The sequence below is a fragment of the Lontra canadensis genome, unplaced genomic scaffold, assembly GCF_010015895.1.
Source record: "Lontra canadensis isolate GAN:19392208 unplaced genomic scaffold, GSC_riverotter_1.0 scaffold51, whole genome shotgun sequence".
NCBI classification, from domain to species: domain Eukaryota; kingdom Metazoa; phylum Chordata; class Mammalia; order Carnivora; family Mustelidae; genus Lontra; species Lontra canadensis.
The window spans coordinates 7,952,549-7,958,548 of NW_022631045.1; positions in this window are offsets into that span (position 1 = coordinate 7,952,549).

Sequence of the window (6,000 nt, forward strand, 5' to 3'; positions counted from 1 at the left end):
GATCATGACCTCCTGGGATCATGACCTGAGTCGAAGGCAGAGGCTTTAACCCACTGAGCCACCCAGGAGCCTCTTAGGCTACTTTTAAAATGGAAGAATCTTGGGATGCCTGGGTGGCTCAGTTTGTTAAGTGTCTGCCTTCAGCTCAGGTCATAATCCTGGGGCCCTGGGATTGAGTTCCACATCTGGCTCCTTGCTTAGTGGGAGCAAGTCTGCTCTCCCCCTGCTTGTTCTCTTTCTGGCAAATAAATAAAATAAAATAAAATGGAGGAGTCTTTAAGAATAGTTAGGTTATAAGATTCTTGTCCCTGGCTGTTGGGGCCCATGAGATCACTGAATACCCTGGCAGTGAGGAACACTGAAAGGGCCAGGGGCCCGCCCAATGGATGCTAATGACAAACTCCAGAGGTAGTCTCTGCCTTATGATTTTTCCTTAGCAAAATTCATCAGTGTTACCAAAGTGCTTTGAGGTCATAGATAACCGTGCCTTGACAGCTAATTATCTTAACTAAAGAACTTTGAAAGCAAGTGGGTTTACTTTTAGATACCATTTTCTGCATTTGCTAACAAAAGAAAGATGACAGTAGATTTTAAAAATGGCAAAAAGAAACAAAGGGGCATGATTGTGTTACGGCTGAAAAATTTCAAGGACCTATGCTAGAATATTAAAAAGAACCGCAAAACTCATTTCAAGTCTCTGATAACCACCCTTCTACTGTCCAAAGGATGGAGTAATGTTGGCCAAACAGGCCATTTGATAAGGTATCAAGTCCTAAAGTTTTCTCTTCATACAGTCAATGCTCTGAGATGAAAACAGATGTGCTCCTTCTATCACGGGGCACAGAGACCTCACTAACATAGGGGAGTTAGCTACACTAAACTAATTAAGAGCAAAAACATTGGAAATGGCAGCCTGGAATGGAATTCGAGCTCTGCTACTAGCTGTGTAGACTAGAGAAATTTCCCTAACCTATTTCAGCCAAAGTTGTCTTAAAATGAGACCGGTAATACCTCACAGGCTGCTATGAGGATTATAGAAATGACAGATGTAAACAATTAGCACAAAATCCAACAATCAATGATGGTTATCGTTGTAGACCCCTGGATGATAAACCCTCACGGACTTTTGTAGACCTACCCATTCCTTCCTTATAATCTCAGAGTAGTCCTATACTCATCAGGACTCTTGGCAGCAAGGGAAAGAAATCTAACTCAAACTGACTTCAGCAATTAAAAAAAAAAAAAAAGATAATTTATCTTTTGTAATGTAATGAAAAGTCTAGAATGTAGCCCTGGTTTTAGGTACAACTGGATCTGAAGGCCCAAATTATGCCAATAGGATTCTGTCCCTGTCCCTCAGCCTGCTTTCCTTTGTGTGGACTTGATGGTTGCATGGGCTTCCTAGTTGGTGACAACCGTGGATAGCAGCACCTTTAAAGCAACAGCCTACCAGCTTTGCAACCCAATGAAAAGAAAGCTTCTTCCTATTAAATCCAGTCAAAGCCCAAGGACTAATGCTAATTGGCTCCAAGGACAAGCTTTGGTCATTTGTTCATCCCTGAATCAATCACGGTCAGGAGAGACAGCACCCGGTTACCCAGGCTGGCTCACATCCCCTTCCTGTGGAGCTAAATCCTACCCAACCACACAGACTTCAATGTTGGGAGGGTAGTTCCGTCAAAGAAAATAAAAGTGCTATATCTGGAAACAAAGTAACACATGCTACAAACGCAAAAACAGCTGATGCTTGGGTTAGCCCCCATCTCAGTTTTCATTCCTACCCATATTCCAATGAGAATACCAGTGTTCTGGGGTGCCTGGGTGGCTCAGTCAGTTGAGCATTTGCCTTCGGCTCGGGTCATGGACCCGGGGTCCTAGGATCAAGCCCCGCATTGGGCTCCCTGCTCAGCAGGAAGCCTGGTTCTCCCGCTCCCACTCCCCCTGCTTGTGTTCCCTCTCTCACTGTCTCTCTCTGTCAAATAAATAAAATCTTAAAATAATAATAATAATACCAGTATTCTGTTTTCCAAAATAGGATACCACCCAACTGCCTGTCAGTTCTCCCCAGGTTATCAGTATTACTACCTGGGCATGTGACTCTCCCGTTAGGTATCTTCTGGTCCAGGTCTCGGGGTGATGAGTCTGTGTGTGGGAAGGAAGCATGCATAACTGAAATGCTTTACAGATACCTGAGCCAGGTAAGATTCCACCCAGTAAGACAGTCCTTGTCTCCTGCTTCTTGGCTTCCATCAGACCTTCTGACATCAAGAAGCACACTGAGCACAACGTAGATGAGAAATGAAGTCATCACAGTGTATCCACCACATTCTGCTGCAATGTACAAATCACAGTACAATCTGCTGCAATGTATGAATCACAGGACAATTCAGAATGATTTATTTAGCCTTTCTTTTTACAAACGAGACAAGAAAAAGGAAAGGGAAATGACAAATTGTGGAAAATTGCCACCTTCAACCCAATCAATAGCAAGGAAGCTTGCCTGACCTTGCCAATTAATCATGTATCTTGGATAGAAGGTATTTAATGTCTGAGGCAGCTTTTGAGAGGGGAGAGCCAAAGTGGGGATCACAAACCCCCACATAAAACTCAGTGGCAGCAAGAAGGGAGATAGGAGAGTCTCAAATTCTCTCCTGAGCACCTGGAGGCCTAGATCTGGAGAAGTGCCAAGGGCAGTAGGTGCATGGTAGCCCTCAAAAGCCATGTCCACCCAGAGAATCACCATGTGACTTATTTGGAGTAAGGGTCTTTGAAGATGTAATTAAACTCAGGATGAAATCATCCTGGATTGAGGGTGGGCCTTACATCTAATGACTGGTATCCTTATTAGAGAAAGTTCTATTTGCCACAAGCCAAGGAACTTTACAAGCCACCAGAAGCTGGAAGAGGGAAGGAATGATTCTCCCCTAGAGACTTCAGAGGAAGCGTGGCCCAGCCGGCACCTTGATTTCGGACTTGTGGACTCCACAGCAATGAAAGATAAGTTCTGTTGTTTTAAGTTGCCAAGTTGTGGCAGGTTTTTCAGGAGAACTCAGAAACTAATGACCAAATGGGAACTGAATTCACCTTTGCTTTTTCAAGCCCAAGATGGCGGCCTCATGTTAGCAACTTCTAGCTGGCCATAGTGTTGACCGAGGGCACTGATGGGCCCCTGGATTCACCAGGCACTCTGCTGGTTTCTAGTCTCTGTGCCAGAACATTTCCCTGAAGGAAACTGGAGGTATGTTTACCTAAAGAAGGGAATATATTCTAGGCAGGTGAAAACATGAAAACAAACAAATCAGTCAGTGAAAAGCCCGACAGGGATTAATGAGAAATGGATTTTTTTAAGTGTTGTCAAGTGGAAGTAGTTCTTTAATAAATATTTGGTTTTGATTAGCAATCAGATAAGTTGCCATAGTGCCGCTGGCTTCCTATGCATTGCAATTACATAATTTGTTAATGTTATGTTTCTAAAGATAATAAGATGGGGGTCTGGGGGACTCTTGGGTGGCTCAGTCAATTAAGCATCTACCTTCTGCTCAGGTCATGATCCCAGGTCCTGGCGTCGAGCCCAATGTTGGGCTCCCTGCTCAGCGGGGAGCCTGCTGCTCCCTCTACCCCTCACCCTGCTCATGCTCTCTCTCTCTCCCAAATAAATAAAATCTAAAAAAATAATAATAATAAGGTGGGGTTTTTTTCTTACATAGGTAACTATTTTTAAATGAGCTTTGTTTGTACTTCCTCCCCAGGAATTGCACTTCAATGTGGGCAGTAACCACATTAATTTAGGCATTAATAATATAAATTATTAGAGTATGAGCTTTGAATTCTTTTTTTTTTTTAAGATTTATTTATTTATTTATTTATTTGAGAGACAGAGATCACAAGTAGGCAGAGAGGCAGGCAGAGAGAGAGGTGGAGGCAGGCTCCCTGCGGAGCAGAGAGTCCAATGCGAGGCTCGATCCCAGGACACTGGGATCATGACCTGAGCCGAAGGCAGAGGCTTAACCCACTGAGCCACCCAGGTGCCCCTGAGCTTTGAATTCTTAAGTTGTAATGCAGAAAAGGGTTCAGAATTCATTTAGACCAACGCACTGTGTAGCTATAGCCAAAATAATAAAAATAATTAGAATTATATGCATCTCTTTAAAGCTAATAGGTTATTACATCAGAGAGAAAAGGAATACGAGGAATAAAAAGTGGTGCTACATTTGGACAAAACATATGGTGTGTCTTCCTAGAAAACTGTTTCTTGTTCTAATTTTATACCTCAAGAAAAGACATAATGGGGAGGGATCCCCTAGGTGACTCAGTCAGTTAAGTGTCTGCCTTCAGCTCAGGTCATGATCTCAGGGTGCTGGGATCAAGCCCCACATTGGGCTCCTTGCTCAATGGGGACACTGCTTTTCCCTCTGTTTGCTGCCCCCCCCTGCTTCCGCACACACTCTCTCTCTCTTTCTGACAAATAAAATCTTAAAAAATAAATATTTTAAAATGAAACCATAAAGGTACTGGAAGAAAATGTGAGAGAACTTAATTTCATAATCTCAGAATGGGCAAGGACTGCCATAGGATAACGTAACTTCTAGAAGTCCTAAAATAAAATGTTGCTGAACTGGATGACATTAAAGAAAAATTGAAAGCTTCAAAAGACAAATGAATATTTGCAACTCATGTCACAGACAAAAGTGTAATTTCCTTAGCATTTGAATAACTGATAAAAGTCGATAAGAAATTCAACAACAAAGAACATCTGGGTGGCTCAGCTGGTTAAGCGTCTGACTCTTGACCTTAACTCAGTTCTTGATCTCAGGTTTGTGAGTTCAAGCCTTGTGTTGTGTTCTATGCTGGGTGTGGCGCCTACTTAAAAAAAAAAAAAAATTCAACAACAAAAAAATCAACAAGCCAACAGATAAATGGGCAAAGAGTATGAGCCCAACTCATAGAAGAAAAATAGTATAAGATTAAGTATATGAAGAGAAACTCAATCTTGCTCATAAAAAAAGACAAGCAAGTTAAAACTACAATAAATCACTTTTCAGTTAACAGGTCAGGAAAAGTAAAAAATGTTAAAACACTTTATTGGCAAGGGTGGTAGGAAGTGTGTTCTTCACATTGTTGGAAGGACTATAAACTGTTGTGGCCTTTTTGGCGATTTGTGAATATTCATAAAAATCACATATAACAGAACAGTAATTCCATTGTTAGGAATTTAGCCTACACGTATACCCGCAGAAGTATAAAAGGATGCGTCATTTCAAATTGCGCATTGTTTGCAATAGTAAGACATAAATGCCCATTACAGGGGGACTGGCTTTAAAGAAATTGCAACACCGCTTTATTAAAAGAATGAGTCAGTTGTGTACATCCTGATATGGAACCATCTTCAAGGTAGATTAAGTGAAGGGGTACCTGGGTGGTTCAGTCAGTTAAGCTTCCAAGTCTTGATTTTGGCTCAGGTCATGACTTCAGTCGAGAGATTGAGCCCTGGGTTGAGCCCACCCCAACTCCGTGAAGCCCCACGCTCAGCGGGGTGTCTGCATCTGTCCCTCTCCCTCTGTGCCTCCCCCTGTGCATGTGCGTGCATGCACCTGCTCCCTTTCTTCAATCAATCAATCAATCAATCAATCTTTTTTAAAAAATCCTCTGCTCCGTGGACATCTCCACTGGATGCTCCATAGACCCTCCAAACCCATGACCAAATAGAATCCATTATTTGCTTTAAATTGAAATATGCCTGTAGAAGCCAAGACTATCTCTGGGAGAACACACAAGAAGCCGGGAGGCGTGGCTGCTATGATCTGACCTCTCCTGGATTCCCCCTTTCTGTGAACAGGCACCACCGTCCGCGACGGCACCCAATGCAGAGCGCGGGAGTCATTCCTGAATGTAAGTCACGAACGCAGCGCCATCGTAACAATCTTTGTACCGCACACGTTTGATTACGTTGCCCCCTACTCAATGTCTTCCAATGACTCCGTAGCCTTCAGAGTGCAGGGC